Raw genomic sequence first — 21,263 nt, 5'->3', positions numbered from 1 at the left:
CATGCTGAAAATCTTTATGATATATTTTTATTTTTTGGTGCTGGGGATGAGCCCTGTACCACTGAGGGTATACCCTCAGATCTGAAAGTTTATTAGTCAAATTTATCACTCCTTTTAATGCTGTTAGGTTTCGGGGGGTTTCTTGGGGTGTGCTGCCTACTGAACCTAGGGCCTCACACTTGCTAGGCAAGCTCTAGTAATGAGCTGTATCCCCAGTCCATTGGAGGATATTTTTTGAAGGCCTTGGGTGAGATTCATGGATGTCTTGCATTTATGTTCCTAAGATGCTTATGATGTGTCATATCTTTATAATATAATGTTTTGTTTTATATTTTGAGACAGGGTCTTGCTATGTAGTTCAGGCTGGCCTTGAACTCATGTAGCCCATACTGGCCTCAGACTCGCACCACCACACCCAGCTTGCAATACTATTTTAGTGGTTTTAGTTTTTACTTTTACAGTTTTTATCCATTTGGAATTTATCCTTTTTTTCATATTATTTACTTTTTATTGAATTTGTTAATGTTACAGAGTTCTTGCACTGCCAGACCATGCCTGAGAATCCAAAGAAAGAAATGGTAGAGTGGACTGCCTCAGCCACCCATCATATAGTATATTAAAACTTGATTCATGTGCATTTTTGTAATTTCAGAATCTTAAAAAGTTATAACAGCTGGAATTTAAATCTGCTGTAGGTCTTCAGAGTTCCAGTACAGTGAGCCATTAAATAAAACCTCATATTCATCTTACTCCACCTCTCAGTAATACAACCCCCAACAAAATTATGTGGGACAATCTGTACTTTTCAAGGAAAATATGTGACTCAAGGTCCAAGAGATTACTTGTTTTTGGTTCCCAAATGAAGTCTTCAGCTTAACCAAGAATCTCTTATTTTTCACGTAATCATCCAAACTCCCCTTGCTGGCTCAGCTACTCACCCAAATACACCAGAAGGCAGGCATCATACCTGCCACCTCAAATAATCTCAACATTACTGCCCACAGTGGCCAGCAGGGGCTGTCACTGTGTGTGGCCCTCCTAGAAGCCAGCATGTTCATCAAGACTGAAATCCTATAAGAAAATGCCCCCAACACCAGGATAGTTTTACTTACCCACTTGCTTTACTCTTGCCAGTAACATGTCTGCAACTCTTGCATTTGGCAAAGGGATTTATTATAGAGAAACCCAGACTCTGCATCAAGTGGTCACTATCACTATGAAATACTTCTACTGAACCATACATGCCAGACTAGGGAAAAACTGCTAGACTATCTCATTAGATGGAAAAAAGTTCAGTAATCCAGAGAAGCTTCCTCAAGTCCCTTGTAATAACTAGTATATACCTTAGGGTAGGGCAGAGGACAGGTTAATTAAGGTCACTTAAATCTTAAATTTTTTACAGCAGATCAGAACCCAGATGGCTGACTTTCTGCAGGATTTCTGATAGTAATCCAGTAGGGCTGGTTTCAAGGTTCACATCGGTACTTTTAATAGCTGTAATCCTCTTATCCAGAAGTTGTGATCCATATGAAGTCCACAAAGAGTGCAGCAAATCTGGGGTAGTCAACCCTTACAAAGGCTCAGTATCTGAACATAAAAAGATTTTCCAAATGACCACTGACTGCAGGTTTTGGTTTTTTTGTATTTGCAGAGTGATTATGAAAAAAGTGTTGAATCTAGTTCACACACGTAAGAATTAAAATTCCCTTAAATCCAATATACATAAAGAGCAGTTGTGACACTTTAAACTTCCCTGGTGTAATAGGCTGGTCACTTGCATGGTCTGAATCAGTTGCTGTAGATCCAACAGAGATCAGATGATGAATGGCTGTTCATGGTGGTTAGCTGTGGTCTAGTTACCTTAGAGGGGTTGGCAAAGACCATTCCTTAATTGTACTGTGTGTGGCTGCATTTCTGGTTTTCAAGCACAGCATACTGGCTGTCTAGCTGAAGTTTAAGGGCCTGGTTTTTTTTGAAACCTCATCCCTACCTCTATTTTTGTGTCTTATCTATTTCAAAGCTCTTCTCCATTTCTTTATCCCTAAGGGAAAAGAAACGTAATCAGTAAATATTTCTTCACTAGAGTTTTTGGAAAATGTTCTTCCTTTAGTTTAAAAAAAAAAAAGCCACCCCTTAGAAGAATCTAAGAGAGACAGGAAGGGAGAAATGATACATAAAGTCAGTATTAAACCATTGTAAGGCTTCAATTGAACAGAAGACACATAATACTAAAGAGTATGAATTGGAAACTTATTTTGGGACCAACTTGAAGACAGTTGGAAAGAAGCTGTGTAATGACCTTTCCTAAGACTCATTTTTACTTTTAGCAATTAGTTGATAATGTTTCTTTATGCATAAGGGTAACAATTTTCTCATTCAAGTGAAGTTCTCATGACAATGACTTCTCATTTCTGCTTTGTAGGAGTGGTTCAGGTCCGATCAGGTAAAGAAAGATGAGCATGGTCAGTCACTGCCTTCTCAGAGGTCCCTTATACATTTTATAGCACAGAGTAGAGGAGACGGTTCAAGCAGAGGTTTAATTTCAAGCCAGCTGTGCTCTCAAAGAGGCAGAAAGGCTGGGATTTACTTTACAAGCCACCCCCCAAAATTTCTATCTGATGTCATTTATATTTCTTCCCATTTTATTTACTTTAAAAAAATGCATGTCCCTAAGTAAGATGTAGATATACCACATGTGGTCATTTTACTCCAGGTAGCATTGATTTTAAGTACCTATTCGGCTTTCTACTTGTTTGGCAGTGGACTGCAAGGATGGAAACTATCACTGTGTATTTCTGGTGGTCCTTGTGGCGTTTTCCTTGTGGTTAGCCTGGCCTATGATACACCACTAGGCATTGCTGGTTCTGGGATTTCTGTAACAATTACTGGAGCAGGAGGTGCTTGTACCGGAGGTGTTTTGTTCCAAGGACCTGAAGATTTCTCTATACCTCCACCACCTCCACCTTCTTCCCAGTTATCTCCTGGATCTTCTCTTTTTTCATTATCATCTTCCCTTTCACTAATTTGCGTGGCCTGCACTCAGAGTCCGCTGTAATTAACCTCTTTTTGCTCAAATTCTTAACACTCATCTTCATCCTTCGTCATGGCCTTCGTGGCGGCCCTGGGGCCCGCAATCCCTGCGCCTGCGGCCCCGCCTTCGCCTGGCCTGGCCCTCGCCGCTCCACCTGTGTTGTTGGCGGCGTGGCTGCTTAGAACCTTTTTCTTGTCCTTGGCAAAGAAGTTGTCCAGGCTCCGCTCCTCCCTCTGGGCCACGGTCTCCTTCTTGGCCCAAACGGGAAGGGCCCGCGGAGGGGCGTGGCCCGCGGAGGGCGTGGCCCGCGGGGCTGGAGCTCGGGTTCTGGCCGCTTTTGCGCTCAAGCTGCTGGGTGCAGGTGTGGCGACGCCACAGCCCTACAGGGTCTCCGGGTGGGGTGGGGGTGGCTCCCTCCGCGCGGCCCTTCCCCAGCTCGTGCGCTGCCTGAGCCTGCCAGGGCTCCCGCCTGGCCCACAGTCGGATAGGAAAAGGAACTCGCGGGCCAGAGGCTCCAGCAAGAGTATACAAATCCAACTTTATCATTTCATTCAAATGTCATAACAGTCCCATATTTTAACGATTTCAGATGACACCTTGAGTATAAACTCAGTTTCTATACGTTTGTGTTTATTTCCTGTATTTCGTTCCATTGATCTGTGTGCACATACATATTGTGGCTTTGTGATAGGGCTCACTGTCTCTTAAGAAGAGTCGGTTGTTGAGTATGTTTTGGATTGATCCAGGGAAAGTGGTAGGGACAGAATAGGTCCACAGTTCAGAACGGGCCTGTCAGGCATGTCCAGCACTTTTGGATTGGTAGGTGGGGCAATAAGGACAGCATATTGACCTTAGCAAGCTCTTCAGGTTTTCAGTGTCGTGTGGCCAGCGAATGGTAGGAAGGTTGATTAAATTATTCAAGCAGTCAATGCTCACCCCCAACAGGTAGCAAATCAGGGTTTTCCTGGAGTGTCATAGTGTGCTTCAGACTTTGGCCAGAATTACTGTAAATAGTTTAATTATAAATCACTTTATTAAGAATTCACAAGACAGAGGCTGGGGATTTAGCTCAGTGGTTCTGGCGCCTGCCTCGAAAGCACAAGGTCCTGAGTTCGATCCCCAGTATCAAAAAAAAAAAAAAAAAAAGCACAAGACAAAATTGGAAGGCTGTTGTTTGGAATTAGCTAACAAGGATTTTTAAAAAGTTGGACAGGACCAGGGTGTGGTGTCACGTCTCTGTAATCCCAGTAGTTGGGAGGCTGAGGCAGGAGGATCAGTAATTTGAGGCCACCTTGAGCTACCTGGTGAAACCCTGTCTCAAAAAAGGAAAGCTAAAAAAACAGAAACCTCCACTAGCATGTGGTAGGCCCTGGGTTTGTTCCCCAGCACTACTGGAAAAAAAGTTAAGGTAGAATTTCACAGATCAGATTGTGCTCTGCCTTTGGGCCACCCGGTTATGTAAATGCAGGAGGAGTATGTGTATAGCAGAAATAGAGGCGTTCAGGGCTGTCTAGGGGAGCTATGGGGACCTTCCTACACAGGTTCGCTGGAGTACAGGCAAATGCAGCAGGTGGTGCAGAGGTGGAGGAGCAGGGATGCAACTGGATGGTTTGCAAGGCTTGTTAGTGAAGGGCCTCAAAATTGTGCTTAGCGGTTTGGGCTTTCTAAGTAGTGAGGATTCCTTTAAGGCTTATCCTTAGGAGGGAACTGACTTGTTCTATTTCCAGTCAGCTTTGACATCCTTGGGGCGGGGGGAATTGGAGCCCAAGAGATGAGAAAGGAGATGTGCTGGCAGAGTTTAGGGAGGAGTATAGTGGGAGAGCTGACTTTGGTCAGGAGCCAAGAGTGGGAACAAGGGGCTTGAGCTGCCTTACCGTGCCAGAGTCCCTTCAGCCTGCCACCTGGACTCAGTTGCCACATAGCCACAGACACTGCAGTTCCAGGGACCCTTGCCACAGCTGGCTGGGCTGAGCTGTCCCAGTTTTCCTTCTTTTCCTAGAAAGAGCTGGCTGCCCAGCCCAGCATTCCACATTCTGTTGTCTCTTAAGTATGATAAGTCAGTGTCCTTACTGTTTACACTGTTGGAATCTGGAATCTAAATGATTTCCCAAACGACAAGGCCTGGAGACAAGGGAGTAGTTTTAGGATGGAAGAGGTAAAAGAGACAATTTACAGAAGTATTTCTTGTGCTTATGTTGAACAAGCAAGTACAGGGGAAACATACATGATACCTCTCCAGAGGAATTCATGATCTGGTAACATTGTAGAATGTATCACTTGAACAGCACCTGTGGGGAATAAGCAACTGCAGATGTGGGGTTTGGACCTCAGGAGAGGGCTGGACTGGAGACCTGGGAGGTGGGAAATCACCGGGGGAGTTGATTGGAATGAAAAGCGGTGTGAGTATAGAACCAAGATAACACCACATTTAGGGCCAACAGGGGCCTTTCAAGGAGAGCAAAGAGAACTTGAAGAGGAGCCAGGCGGGGTGGCAGATGCCTGAATTCCCAGCTTTCAGAAGCTGAGGCAGAAGGATTGCAAGTTTGAGGCCCACCCTAGACCCTGTCTCAAAATAAAAAGAAAAATGGGCTGGGGATGTAGCTCAGAGCAAAGGCCCTAGATTTAATCTCCAATATCTAAAAGTAAAAACAAACAAAAGTGGGTAGGGTGGTGTCTCAGTAAATATGAGAAGTTTCAGGCAGGAGGGGGAAAAATCAGTCTTTTTGAGAAATGCCTGTCGGATGTGTCACCATTCAGTGACCTCATAGCACAGTCTGTCGAAGCTTCCCTGCTCTTAAAGGCCTGAGCCCATCGACACGGAGAATGGGCTGGACTGTAGGATACTCCTGGACCTGCACACCCTTCTCCCTCACTTCTTGCAAGCCAAGGAGACTTGGAGGGGCAGCTGTCAGCATAGATCCTGTGGAGCCTACAGGTGCCACTTCCCTGGCTTTGGTCTCCACAGGTTGATCTTCAGTCCTCCTGCCTGGTTTACCCTTCCAGTTCTGGTCTCTGCCTGCTTGGATACTGTTTTAAAAGGCTCAATGAATGGCCTCTCTGCTACCTGGCCAGTGGGTTTCTCTACAGTAACTCATCTGTAGCATCCTCTGGGCAGGGACTGTGTTGGGAATTCTTTTCTCCCTGTGGTTCCTAGTAAACTGCTTGGCATAAAGGAGGTATGAGAGGATGGAGTGGCAGGGAGGGTGGTAAATGAATGTTTCTGTGGGTGATCCAGAGTCCAAGAGAAAGCTGTCATTCCTAGTCCTTTGTGATTGTGCTTGGCCTTCCTTATTTGTGTTGGATTATCCCAGGTTCCTTCATCTTTTTGACTTGGAATTCCAAGCTGGTGGATGGTATAAAATGATCGGAGGACAGTCGGGGATTTAGCTCAGTGGTTCTGCCGCCTGCCTCGAAACCACAAGGTCCCGAGTTTGATCCCCAGTACCATAAATAAACAAATTAAATTAAATAAAAAGGGCAACTGAATTTAGATAGTGTCTGAGACCCAAGAATATGGCTTAATCACTGCTTTACCACATAGGAGATGGAGAAACAAGCTATGGTAGACTTGAAGGACTTGTGGTCAAAAAGATATATAATAAAAATAAGATAATATAATAAAATAAGATATGTAATAAAAATAAGATTCATTTATTCTTTCATTCTTGGAGACAGCTTCTTGTTCTACTCTGGATTGATTCATTATTCTTTTGATCTGATTTCCTTGTTGTTCAGAACTGCCCTTACCTGTTTCCTGGATCCCATGGCTCCAGTAGCTTTTTGAGAAAGGCTGCAAAGAAGATAAAAAGATTTACTTCATACAGTTCTGAAAATAAATTTATTTTAACATTTAACAATATGGTCAGTTACAGGAGGTCAGAATATATTTTCCCTTAAATTTCTGTAGATATTTTCCCATTTCCTCTGGTTTCCGATTTGGTGCCACCAGGTGTGGTGGCATAGGGCTGTAATCCTTACACTTGGGCTGAGGCAGGAGGATTGCTGGGAGTTCAAGGCCAGCCTGGACTACATAGCAAGACCCTGTCTTAAAAAAGAAAGTTTGGGGGCTGGGGATTTAGCTGACTGGTTCTGCTGCCTGCCTTGCAAGCGCAAGGTCCTGAGTTTGATCCCCAGTACCAAAAAAACAAAGAAAAAGAAAGTTTGATGCCATTTTGACTCACTTTCCATTTGACCTTTCTTTTTTTTCCCCTTTGTCCCTACCATTTTGAATTTTACAGTGGAGTGTCTTGTTCCAAGTCTGTTTATATTCATTTTATTGACATTTATTGGGTTGAATCAATCTGGAACTAATATTCCTTTATTTCTAGAAAATTTTCTCATAATTTTTTTGGTTTTCTTTCTTTTCATTGTTTTTTTCTTCTCTCATTTGGAAATCCTACTGTGTATTTAGATGTTGAATTTTGAATGTATTTCCTAATTTTCCCTACCATTTCTCCCTTGTTTTCTATTTCTCTGTCTTTTTGTTCTGGGAGATTTCATTAACGTTTCCTCCAAAGCTTCTTTTGAAATTTTAGTTTTTGCTATCAAATTTTTATTTCCAAGGGGTCTTCCTTGCTCTCCAATAAATCCCTCCCGCTCTTTCTCTCCCTCTCTCCGTAGGTTCTTTTTATGAAAGCACCATAGCAGTACTATTCCTCTCTTATCTCACTTTTTATAGTAATGATAATTTTTAAAAAGCTCTCTCTTTCTCCTTTTTATCTCTCTTTTCTCCAAGTTCCCTTTCTGTTTAGTTTGTTTGTTTTTTGTTTTTTGAGACAGGGTCTCCTGACGTAGTTCAGGCTGGCCTTGAATTCATAGCATCCTGCCTCAGCGTCTCAAGTGCTGGGACCACAAGCAATATCTGTAGATAATTTCTCTTGCCTGTGCCGATTCATAAATAGGCCCACTCCTAAATAGGAATGTCTTAACTCAGGGCATAAACTTGGCTGCTGGTTTTGAGGAAGCTTGGGTGGGGTGGGGACTGGGAATTCCCTTGTCTAGTATGTTGTTTTGAGCATAGAATTGTAACCTGCTGTCACCCCTGGCTAGTGTCTCCAGAAATAAAACAATTTTCCCAAATGTTGGGTGGAGATAGTTGCCTGATTGTGCGGATAAGGGACAGACATCTGGGGATAAAACTACTACTTTTCTAAGTAGCTAATTTTCTAGTGTTCAGTTTTCTGTACCCTTTGCCTTCAGAGGTGCTGGGGCCTACACTTTCTAAGCCTTTTCAGGACTCTGTCAGGACTTGGCTTACTTTTTTGGGGGGTTTATGACTCCAGATATGCTTCCTCCATGCATTTAATATCCATCTTTTTTCAGTCTATTAAAGCAGTTATCACCTGACTGCTTCCAGATGACAAAATTTGCTGACTCTTGCATCTGTATTTGTCACTGCTCTATCTTTGTTCATGTGAATTTTTATGTTTAAAAAACTTCTTTGCTGTCATTCTAGTGGAGGTTTAGGACAGAATGCATAAAGATATGTTCAGTCATCCTTTCTAAAAGAAATCAAAAGCATCTGCAGTATGTCCTTGGACTTAGAAGTAGCACTCTTATCTTGGTTATCAAAGCCAGCTTCCTCAGGCATATTGTGCAGTGGATGGATGTATCATCTTGGAAATAAAAAATGACAGATGCTAAACTTTTGTGTGTTTATATTGTGTGATGTGTTTAAGGCAGAATGTCAGGACCTCTATACAATTCTATTGCTGTCACAAAATCCTTGAAACAACTTAAAAGGAAGAAAGATTTATTTTGGCTCATAGTTTCAGATGTCTTAGTTCATGGTCACTTGGCTCCATTGCTTTTGGGTTGTGGTGAAGCAGAACCTCATGGTAGGGAGTGTAAGCAGAGCAAAGTTGGTCACCTTATAGTGGCTGGGAAGCAAAAGAGAAAAAGAGGAAGGGGCCGGAGTTCCAATATCCTCTTCAAGGGTACTCCCTCAATGACCTACTTGCTCCAACCAGACCACACCTTCTAAAGATTCTACCACCTCCCCGTAATGCCACCCTCTGGGGACCAAGCCTTCAACCCAAGAGCCTTTGGGGGACACTCCAGCTCCAAACAACCAACCACCCACCCTGAACCCTGCTCTTTGCCTTGAGGAGAGAGTTGCAAAGGCTCTCACTCCATATCTATCCTCACAGATGTTTCAGGTAATGACATCTGTCAGATGTCCTGATGAATGTTCTCCAGGCTCCTCTTTCTGGTAACATTCTGTCTTTGGCTAGCAGAACATTTATAAATGATTTTCTTTCCTTTTTGTGGCGCTGGGTGCAATGGTGGAATGGTAGCTCAACTGAGCTACCATCCCTAGCTGTTTTTATTATTTATTTAGTATTTTTTGGTACCTGGGATTGAACTCGGGTCCTTGCACCTGCACAGCAGGTGGTGAAACCACTGAGCTAAATCCCCAGCCCTTTTTATTTTTTGCTTTGAGACAGGATCTTGGGAAGTTACCCAGGTTGTCCTTATACTTGGGATTCTCCTACTTCAGCCTCTTAAGGTACTGGAATTACAGTACTATTCCCAGGTTGCTTTTCTTAATCTTGTCTCTTGGAATCTATATCCCAAGTTACCTTATATTAAATCTGAAGTGTTTCCAAAATTCCAGAATATATTATAGCCATACTTAAGGTTATATAATCACCTCCTAATGACCAAAACCCTAATAACTTCATATCCACAGTTTGAACTAATGTAATTCTTTTTTCCATTGGAATGAATTACATCTAATATAGGAGAACTGAAACACACACACACACACACACACACACACACGCACACACAGATTTTATGCAATAGAGGTAGACTGAAAAAATTAATCCATTGAATTTCCCTATTTTTAACTCTATTTTTGGTATGGGGATTGAACTCGGGACTTCGCGCTTGCAAGGCAGGTGACGGCACCACTGAACTAAATCCCTGGCCCATATTTTTAACATTTTAACTTAATGCAAAGCTAGAATAATATAAATTTTTCATGCTTGTATTTTTGCTTTGTGATATTTATTTCAGTCAATCTCTATTTCTGAAAATATAAGTGTACTAATGCTTATTGGTTTACCCAATCCACTGTTAACTTTTAAAAAAATTATTGCAGTGCTAGGGATTGAACCTAGTGTCTCATACATACTAGACAAATACTTTACCACTGAGCTATATCCCTAGCCTTCCCACTGTTGCTTTTAACTTAAAATTACCTTGGAGCTTTCTGAGACATTCTTTTTAAACATATAAAGAATACTTTAATTTCTTGACTATAAATATACTCTGCTCATATACAATATAAAATATTCTACTAATTATTGCAGATGGCATGTAAACCCTGAGAGGCAAGAGCTCCTAGGCTCAGGCAGGTGTGCTCTTGAGATTCCCCAGCACAGATACACCTGGGGGCTGAGATGGACAAAGGTTTGAGAAATAGAGATTGTACTTCTGGTCCTGCAATAGCCCCAAACAGGCTGTGGAGCCAGTGGGGAGAGTTGTGGAGAGGGTGGAAGGGCAGTGTCTTCACCAGCCCAGTCCCACAGAGAGCAGAGGGAAGTTGGGAGTGAGGCTGGGCCAAGAAGAGAGTTGAGCAATGCAGAAACGTGGAGCCCCTCCCCACCTTTCCCATAACCTTCCAGCCCTGGGTAAGGACATCTGGGATATCAACTCAGGTGAGTAGAGCTTCCAGGGTCTTGGTTTAGGCATTTTTGGGGGCCAGTCCTATTACCCGATGAGAAGGGGGTTGTAATAATGCTCAGCCCAATGATCAGCTATTTTGGGAGACCCAGTTATTGAGGATCTCATCCTACCCAACTCTTAGACACCAGTACAGAAGAGCTGGGAATAGATTTCCTTTCCTTCTACTTTGTTTAATAAGTTAAACATTGAAAGTCCTATATCCCCATGATGACAATCCAAGGACCAACAGCCATGTTCTAATGAAAGATGGAGGCAGGGGAGTCAGCAGAAAGGCAGTGCTGTGGACCGTGAGGCATTGCCTTGCCTATTAGGACTCATTCTTTAAAACCCCATGGAGGAGAGTTTCACACCAGAAACTCTCACATAAGAGCAACACAGGGATGAGGGTTACAGGATAAGGGGGCTTGGAGGTGGGAGACTAGCTGGCTGAGTTTATTCAGCCCCCAAGCCCTTCTTTGAGTGTATCTCAACCAGGTGGTAGCTGTTAATCTTGAGCCTGGGTGACCCAGCCGCAGAGTCCTGCATTCCAGTGCCTGGAGCTAATCAAATGTCCTGCCATCTGGGTCCCTGCAGAAGTTTGGACCGAAACCTAGGTAGGAAGTTACCAGCCAGCCCACCAGCCCTAGAGACTGGGAAGAGACTAAAGGGAAGCCCCAGTCCCCTATCTGCAGCTATGCACCACATCGCAACCAGGTGGCAGCAGAGAACACCATTTTGGCAGCAACAGAAACTGGCCAAGGAGGCCCTGCAAACCAGTCCATGGGAGCTGTGACCCACTGAAGCAGGGACTCAGCGTTTGAATCACTCTAAAGTGAGTATTTGGTCAAGTCGCTTTTGTTAAATACCACCTGTGTAGCAAAGTAAATGGCCTGTGGCTCACACCATATAGGCAGTGACAGATTGGCTGAGCTGGACAATAGAGCCCATAAACAGCTGTGGGCCACCTGGGACAGCAAGAAGGTGCTGTCTAGGACGGTGAGTGCAGGCAGATGCCCAGGTTTGGGATGACCCTGCCTTGCTTGGCTTGCCCATCACCACTAGCATGGAGACATTGCAGGCCGAGGCCACACAAAGCAAGGTTGGGGCTGGGAGCAGGTGATTGCCACCAGCACCCATGTGTCTGTTGGTGAAGGGAGCTCCAGACTTAGGGCCTAGCAGAAAGCTGGTTGCCAAAAGCAATTTTGGGCAACAAGAATAAAGCAGGAGGCATAGCAATACCTGACTTCCAGCTATCCTACAAAGCAATAGTGATAAAAATGGCACTAGAAGAAAAATATGTGGTTCAGTGAAACAGAATTGAGGATACAGAAACTCCCCCAGACACATTCAGCTATTTGATCTTCAACAAAGGGGCCAAAAGCATATGTGGAAGGAAAGACAGCCTATTCGACAAGTGGTGCTGAGAAAACTGTGTGGTACATAGCTATACAATCTTCTGTACGCAGCAGATTGAAACTGGACCCTTATCTCTCACCATATACTAAATTAAAATAAAAATGGACCAAAGATCTAAACATTAAAACAAAAATTATACCCAAGGCAAGATAAAATAGGTAAAACATTTGAAGACAAGTGTAGGAAAGTATTTTCTTTTCTTTTCGGTACCGGGGATCGAACTCAGGTCCTTGCGGTTGTGCAGCAGGTGGTGAAATCACTGAGCTAAATCCCCGGCCCAAGGAAAGTATTTTCTAAACAGAATCTCAGTTGCACAAGAAATAGCAACAAGTGGGATTAAATCAGACTGAAAAGTTTCTGTACAGCAAAAGAATCAGTAGAGTGATGACAGAATCTACAGAACAGGAACACTTTTTATGCTAGGTGTTCCACAGACAGAGGACTAATACCTAGAATATACAAAGAACACAAAAAAACCACTTAAAATTAAAGATCCAGTCAAGAAATGGGCAAGAGAAATGAACAGATACTTCACAGAGGAAGAAATGCAGGTGGTCAACAAATATATGAAAAAATGCTCAACATCTCTGGCTATTAGAGAGATGCAAATTAAAACAATGCTAAGATTCCATCTTACTCCAGAAAGAATGGCAATCATTAAGAAATCAAAGAATTGGGCTGGGTATTTAGCTTAGTGATTCTGTCACCTCTCTTGCAAGAGCAAGGTCCTGAGTTCAATCCCCAGTACAAAAAAAAAAAAAAAAAGTCGAACAATAACAAATGCTGGCATGGCTGTGGTGAAAAAGGAACCACATTGTTGGTGGGAATGTAAACTAGTACAACCATTATGGAAATCAGTGTGAAGATTTCTCAAAGAATTGAAATTAGAAATTCCATGTGACCCAGCTATCCTCCTTCTGTGTATCATCCCTAAAGAGGTTAAGACATTATTCTACAGTGATACATGCATACCACTGTTTATAGCAGCACAACTTGTAATAGTTAAATCCTGGAAACAGCCTGTATACCTATAAACAGAAATGATTGGATAAAAAATGTGCTATCCATATATAATGGAATACTACTATGCTATAAAGAATGACAGATTTGAGACATTTTTAGAAAAATGGATGCACCTGGAAGATATAATGTTGAGGGAAATAAACCAGACACATGGTTAAATACTGTATAGTATCTCATTTAAGTGAGAATAACAAAGGTTGGATAGAAAGGGACAAAGAGATGGATCTCATGCAATAGGGAAGTGGTTGAAGGGAAAAAGATCAAGGGATGAGGAAGAGAGGAAGGAGAAATGAGTAGAATAAAGATATGCCATGTGCAGGAACCTAAAGTAACTCCAATTAATGTAAACGTGCCATAACACGAGCTAAGATGAATAATATCAATAAGAATGTAAAATAGGATGGGGAATTGGAGGAGGAGGGTGGGAGAGGAGAGGGAAGGGGATGGGGATTAAAAAAAAAGCTGTGGTATGTACATGTAACCACTCCTCAAAATGATGGTAGACGGCATGAGCTGCAAACAAGTGCTAATAAAATTTAAAAAGCAAGCAAGCAAGCTGGTTGCCAGGCTGTCTTCACTTCCAGTGTCCCCTTGGCATTTGGGCAGGAACTTCTCACGGTGGTAGAGGGAGGCCAGCATGTAGGCAGGATCTGTGGGGCTCTGAAGTTGAACCCAGTTAGGGAGGTTGAGGGGGTCGGCAGGACCACACTGTGGGACAGGCACATGGCACCATCAGCCACCACACTAGCCAGGTAGATGGCTCTGGTGCCGAACCACTGCACCAGCCAGACCATGATGAGGGAGAAGAGCAGGCTGCCCCTCCACACATCTTTGTCATAGGGTCTCGGCCTCAGCGCCTGGCTTGGTTCTTGGCACACTTTGGTACAGTCCCTTGCCTGTAAAGTCCATGTAGAACAGTGTGAAAGTCATGAATGCCATCCAGTTGCCCAGCCAAGCCAGGAAGAGTCTACGGGGTTGGGGGCATACAGCAGCAGAGCTGGTGCAGTCAAGGAAGCAGGGTGCCCAGGTTCTGGAAAACCAGATGGGCACAGCATGGACAGCTGTGTGTTGCCACAGAGGGCACTGATGGACACTCTGGTGCCTCAGCTGGGCTCAGCACTGCCTCCTTGGCCACCAATAGCATGGCTGCCATTCAAGTGAGGAAGATGGTCATGATCAGGCTGAAAAGGCTCTTTCTGGGTGACCAGGTGGGGGCCAGAGTGCCGGTATCCCAGTCAGCAGGCAGGAGGTAGCCTAGGCCCCCAAGGTTGATCATGAAGGCCTAGAGGGAGAAGTCTGCATGACAGTGGTCTGGGTCCTGGAAGAGCTTAGACAGTAGGGCCTCCAGGGGCATGAAGCACCCCTGACTGTGGAAGTCCAGCAGCCCCACACCCAGGATGAGCAATGCCAACTCTGGGGGTGGGTATCCTGCATGGCAGCTCCGCCAGCCAGCCCACCCTCAGGATGAGAAAGGGGATGAGCAGGATGCCTAGGAACAGGGCCCAGAAGAAAAGCCTTTGGCAGCCATGGCTTCCATGCCTGGTTACTGGCTGAGCCCACGAGTGGGACAGGGACCAGGCCCAGCACTGGACTGGTGCCAGCACCATGGTCATGAACTAATCCTCGACCTCCTCTTTCTGGAGCAGGGACAGTATGTAGGTGATGCTGGGAGCCAGGCACACCTCCAAGCCAAAGGTCAGAAGGTTGACCAGCAGGAGCTGAGCTTTATTTAAAAACAATTTTTTTTTGTTTTATTTAGTTCAGGCTGTCCTTGAACTCACTATGTAGCCCAAACTGTCTTCGAACTCAATGTGATCCTCCTGCCTTAGCTTCTCAAGTGCTAGGATTAAAGGTGTGTGCCACCATGCCCAGCTGATCTGGGCTTTCTGATGCTGCAGCAGGTGGTACCCCTATAGTCTATGGACCGTGGTGGGGCAGGCAGGTCAGGCTCCTGGGGTCAGTCAGTCACAAACTCTACAACTGCTTTGTCTCAGCCCTGCTCCAGAAACTGATGCTGAGGCTTCTTGCTGCCACCAAAGGCCTAGGATTCAGCCAGGCACCCATTTCCACCAGCCCTCTTGTGCAGGCCCAGCGCCTCAGCCCATGCTAAACATCTGCTGCCATGCAGCACCTCAGTGAGGAGACATCTCATCATTCAGATCCTGGCCAAGGCATGTGGCTGTCACCTCAGGCTGTAGAGCTCCTCAACCCTCTCCTTCCCTGCAACATATGCCAGCCAGTGGCTTTTAAATCTCAACATTTTTCCTTTTGTAATCATTTCCAAGACAGTTCCCGTAGAGAAGACTTGGGATTTATTTAGAGTTCCAGAGTTCTGAAATTCACGTCATCTTCCTCATGTCCACTCAGTTGATGGACAGTGTATTTATCTCAAGGCCGGAGCCATCATTATCTTGGCATGTGCTGACATCTGAGCTCTTGCCCTGTTTCCTTTGAAAAGCTAATGTAATCATTGACTGAAAAACAATCTAGAGAGTCCCAAAATTTCTTCATAATTAGAAAGCTCTGTTGCTGCAGGAGATCTGAAGGGCAATCGAATGACAGGTTGTCACTTCTTTCCATCTGTGGTGTATGTTCTACATTCACTGGACGCATCGTATTTCTGCCCAAACCAGACTACGAATGTCAGACTTCCTTTCTGTTTCAGGTTTCCCTACCTTTTTGGACTCCATATGAAAAATTTTATTTTGTCTTGAAGGTGACCCAGCAATATTTAATCACATAGTTCTGAAAGAAGTTTTCATGCTCAGCTAATATTTTTTTTTCTTTTCAAGACTGGGGATTAAACCCAATTCTTCACTTATGCTAGGCAAGCACCCTAACACTGAGCTACATCATCCTTGCCTTTTAAAATAAAAAAATATTTTATGAAAAAATAAAACTTCATAATCAAATAAAAACAGAATAACAATAGTTATTACACTGTGTATCATTATTTTCAAAGTAGTTACTCAGAGTATAAGACATAAACCACAAAGATTCTTACAAAAAAGAAACAAATAATAACACAAATCTTTATATCTATCTATCTATCTATCTATCTATCTATCTATCTATCTATCTATTTATTTATTTATTTTTGGTACCGAGGATCAAACTCGGGACCTTCTGCTTGCAAGGCAGGCACTGGAACCACTGAGCTAAATCCCCGGCTCACAAACCTTTATTTTCAATGAACTAAGGTAAATTAGTAGTATAAATGAAACCAGTTAGCATGTATATTGAAATATTTTTAAAGCAATGGATTTTGTAATTTGGGGAAGTATTTGAACTTTTCCCTATTTTCTATTTATCTCTCTTCTATTTTGTTCTTTATTTGTGTTTCTCATATAAAAGAAACCATGCAACATTTGAGCTTGTGTGTCTGACTTATTTCACTTAATATTATGTTCTCAAGTGGCATTCATTTATCTGTGAATGCCTCGTTTATCTTTATGGCAGCTACTCCATTATGTATAAACACTACATTTTCTTCATCTATTCATTTGTTGATGAACATTACACTGTTTCCAAGATCTACATATTATAACTGTGCTGCTATAAACATGGGTATGCAGGTATCCCTGTAATATGATGATTTTAACTCTTTTGAGAAGATACCTAGGAGGGGGATAGCTGGGTCAAATGGAATTCCTACTTTTAGTTTTTTTTACTTTGCTCTTTGCTCCTTTTCTTTTGCTAACTTCAGTTCCTCACCTGTGATATACCATGGGGATTAATGTCCAGGCCAGGAATGACCTTGTCTCTGACTTTGGAGTTTTCCACTAGATGTGGGAGAGAAAGTAAGATTCTAGGTTCATTCTCCCTCCAGGTTCTGCCTTCAGGGCCCCAGATGTACCTGACACAGTCTGCTCTGGCTTTTTAGATTTTGATCTCAAGTTAGGGAGGCTACATGGAGCTGCTAGGGAGAGCTGGAGCCCTTCTGATCTATAGTTCACTTTGTCTCCTTGATGATTTGGCTGAATGGGGGCTCCTGGAAGTCAAGTCTTCCCTTGCTGCTCAAGATACACTTGCCGCCCTGGGAAATCACATATCGATGAGGCAGAAAGGGAAGGCAGGGTAGGTGGGGCTTGAAGGGGAGGGCAGAGAAGAAGGATAAGAAGCAGGAGGTCTGTGTCTTGGTCTCGGAGGCTGGACGTTCTGACCTGGCCAGGTGAGCAAAGAGTAGAGAGTTTTAGTTCTCTAGCCCTGACTCCTTGCTCAGCGGGCACATGGAACTATGAATCTCTTCTATAAGGCAGGTGTTGCTGTGAGAGATAACTGCGAATTGCAGAACTGGTGTTGAGAGATCACTGATATGGGGCTGCTAGGAGCCCAAGACAGAGGTATTGGGAGTCCCTGTCCTGAGAACAAGATGTATGGTGTCTGAGACCTCCCAAGAATCCTCTCTACTTCTGTAGACTCTTCTAGAAACATTTCTAATCTCCATGAAAACTCCCAAAGGACTTCCTAGCCACAGGGGAGCAGTGCTCATAAAATGCTTAACAACTGGCTCTCTAGAAAAAGATCCCTGGATTCTGGCATTTGCCCATTCTAAGGTGTAAATATCATTACTGTGGCTACCAATGTGATGTCATCCAGCTTGCTAAATACTTGAGATGTTAACATCATTGACTTGAGAACCAGCACCAGTGCCGACCCCAACCGGAGCCCTTTCAGCAGAGTCTCCCTTCTCCCACCCCTACCCAGTTCCACGTTAATGTCCACACTTTACCGGCACCGTGACATCCTCTTGCAGCCTTCTGATTCTCTTCTCTGTGCCTCGTCTCTCAACTCTGCTGTCTCACAGCTTGAACTCTCCCTATCTCTGTAGGATTTTCCACCTCTCTACAGTCTTGGGCCCAGGCTTGCCCTTGTCACTATGTTCATCTTCACCTGCACTGGCCAGCATTCCTCTATCCACCTGGGCCAGATACTTACCAGAGGGAGGCAGCTGGGAGTTTGTGGCCTCAAGTGGGGCAGGGGGCTGTGTGCAGGTGGGATAAGGGTTTTGATGCTTAGTAGACCTGGACTCTATCTCCCTGTCCTTCCTACAGGGACTGGATCTCTTGGGTCGCTAAGGGACCCTGTACCTCGGGGCTGCCTCCACCATCTACCAGAATGTGACAAGGGAGACAATAATGGCCACCATGCTTGATACTAAGAGGGCTACACTTCAGATATTCATTAGCACCTGGAAAGACATCAGCCCACTATCGAGAGAATCAGGTGCCTGGGGTCCCGAGGAAAGAAGTAAGGTGGGAGGTATGGTGCCCCAATCTGGGATCATAGGCTCGAAACTGCCTTTTCTCTCTATCCCAGGTGCCTCATGTGCCAGCCTGAGGAGGAGTATTTTTCAAGCCCTGGACCCAGCGCTGTGCCAAGGCAGTTCAGGGAGGAGCTGACTGTCTTGGATAAGGACACTGAAATCTGAAACGAAAGCCTGGATAAATTCAGTCCACTGACTGAAGGAAAAAATGAGAAAGTTCACAGTGCAGAGTCTGTTCCTGGGAAGGGCTGGACCAGCAGAGGGCACTGGGGCACCAAGGATAAGTTTGAAAAGTCCTGTGGGCTTGAAACACCAGGAGAAGAAAGGACAGATAGCGGGGAAAACCCAGAGACGGTTTTTCAGTAAGGATGTGAATGATACATTTCTTTGTGGTTCTTAGTGATCACTACATGACTGAAATTGGAAGAGGATAAACTGGTCTCCATGGCACGCAGGATCTATAGCTCACATTTACAGTGTGCTAAATAACACTTGGCTTTCATGAGGCAGGACCCCTGTGGGGCAGCCTAAGCCTAGAAGGAGAAGGATTTCTAAATCTCAAAAAAGTATTGGGTGGCCAGTGACATTGCTAGTCCTAGCTTCACCTTTTGTTGGAAGCTTGTTTTAGGCCTTGCTGTGGTGAGTTACTTTGGCCTTTGTGCAAGTTCCCTGCAGAATATGTGGGCACTTATTTCCTTAGGTTGAGTCTCTTATGTAGCTTGCATTTGTCCATGTTTATTTATATTCATGTTTACTTCAGAAACATTTTCTTTAAAGTTTTTTTTTTGTTTTTGTTTTTGTATTGTGGATTGAACTCAGGACCTTGTGATTTCGAGGCAAGCGTGGCACCACTGAGCTAAATCCCTGGCCCATAAAGTTTTTCACATTTATTCTGATTCCTTGATCTGATTTTGTTCAGCTTTCTGGTGTGCTTTCATTATCTCTAAATTATGTTATTTTGCTTTTTTTTTCTTCACAGAAAACATTGCTCTATTAACTGTGGTTGCCAACACAGAAACAGTATAAAGGGCTCCTTGAGATGCATGCCCCGAGAGGATCCTGTTCTGGAAGCCCCCATGAGTGAGCAGGATAAGATAGGATAGGATGGGGCTGGGAGCTGTGGCTCAGCAATGACACAGAATCATGCAGGGCACAGGAGCCATTGGCCACACCAAGGCAACTGTACATTCTACTACTTGTTAAGAGTTGTGAACATGAATAATATATAAAAAGGAGAAAGAGGTTTTTGCGGTAATGAAAAAATCCATTTTCCTCTACAATGGTTTCTTTTCTAAAACAAGAAAATAAATATTGCAACATAAGCCAAAAATAATTTAAAATTGCTCTTTTCAAAATATTTTCAGTTGTGTCTTTATTGCACACCACAGCTGCCACAGCAGCTGGAGGGTCATCTGCCCTTTGGTATAGATTAGCAAATAGCAATTGGACAGGACAATAATGGCATTGAAGCTGATTTCCCCCAACAAGTGCTTTGGGCAGTTGTTTGGGCAGAAAGTTTTTGAATGTGACAGTGTGGGGCTGATATGTAAAATGAAATTTGCTGTCTACTTATCACCAAAGGCAGGAACTGGAAAGTGCCCTGCCCTGGATTGGCTCTCTGGTTTAACTTGCACAGAACAAAGTTTGTGTGTATATATATATATTTTGGTACCGGGGATCGAACTCAGGACCTTGCGCTTTCAAGGCAGGCGGCAGAACCACTGAGCTAGATCCCTGGCCCAGAACAAAGTTTTGAATCGTAGTCTGATTATCACCAAGCTGCCTCAGAGCACAGCATTGTCATCATCACTCCAGATGTCAGTCCTCATGAACCCAATAGTTTTTTTCTTCTTTTAATGGTAAAAACTTTATTTACTATTTATAAATACATTGCAAGACAAATTTCTCAAAAACACTTTTTTTTTTTTCAAAAATGTAACTAAAAAATGAAAGGGGCCGGGGATTTAGCTCTGTGGTTCTGGTGCTCGCCTCGAAAACGCAAGGTCCCGAGTTTGATCCCCGGTACCAAAAAAAAGGAAAGCTAATAGGTAGGCAGAACATCTCGAGAGCCCTTGGGATTATCAAGGAGCTCCATGCAGTGGGTCCACCCTGGGACTGCGGGCTCCACATACCCGGCTTCTCCAGGCACACTCAGATCTAGCCTTGGGGACCACAGGTGGCCACGGGCACGAGCTCCTTTCCTCGGTCACAGCCATGGTTGGTTATATCATCTAGTATCTCTACCATTTTCTCTAGGATTATCTAGTGTAGATGCTGTTATATTTGGGCTCTGTTGTATACACTGTTAACAGTTAATTAAGAACACATCTCCGTATATATGTATGAGTGGTAAGGAGTGTGTGTGAGAAGAATTCCAAGTTCAACCAACACAGGTCAGAGATCTCCAAGTGTCCCGTGTCCTCGACAGGCTCCCAGCAAGCTGGTCATCTTTCCTGTTTAGATTTTTGTTTTTCTTTTACATTGTGCCAAGCAGGATACAGGTGAGAGATGAAAATAAACCTTTGCTTTTAAAGAGCTTAACCCCAAAAATCTTGTTTTGAGGAGCTGAACTAGAAAGCACTGCAGTCATCTGAAGAATTGTGCGATTGCTCAAAAGGCCTCTAAATGAGGAGGCTGCCAATTGGTGCCCCTGCCTCTCCTGCCCCGAGGGCAAGGTGATCCCAGCCACGCAGCCTTCCAAAGGCACTGTCATCAGGAAGCTCCCCAATGGAGGGTCACACACACCTTCCTGACAGGCTCCCAGTGTGCCCAAGAACCTTCAGGGTCATTCTGTTTGTAAGGCTGCATCTTAATCTCTCCAGTAGTTTTCAAAGTAGATCAGGTCACTTGGAGATG

At 44.0% G+C, this 21,263-nt stretch overlaps 1 long non-coding RNA gene and 1 pseudogene across 1 annotated transcript; one reads left to right on the top strand and one right to left on the bottom strand.

Annotated features, from left to right (window-relative positions):
* Positions 1-2,568: 2,568 nt before the first annotated feature.
* On the bottom strand, positions 2,569-15,205 carry LOC101721411 (solute carrier family 45 member 3 pseudogene; annotated as a pseudogene).
* Positions 15,206-16,453: 1,248 nt separating this feature from the next.
* On the top strand, positions 16,454-21,021 carry LOC110344417 (uncharacterized). The gene is made up of 3 exons (XR_002386998.2): positions 16,454-17,968; positions 18,196-18,367; positions 18,461-21,021. It is a non-coding gene; the product is annotated as an uncharacterized LOC110344417 (long non-coding RNA).
* Positions 21,022-21,263: the final 242 nt, after the last annotated feature.

This window comes from Heterocephalus glaber, unplaced genomic scaffold, assembly GCF_053883595.1.
Source record: "Heterocephalus glaber isolate CG9 unplaced genomic scaffold, H.glaber_assembly_v1.0 deba00001564, whole genome shotgun sequence".
Lineage (NCBI taxonomy): Eukaryota > Metazoa > Chordata > Mammalia > Rodentia > Bathyergidae > Heterocephalus > Heterocephalus glaber.
Note: the sequence above shows the minus strand (reverse complement) of the source record. Positions and strands in the feature narration are given on the sequence as shown.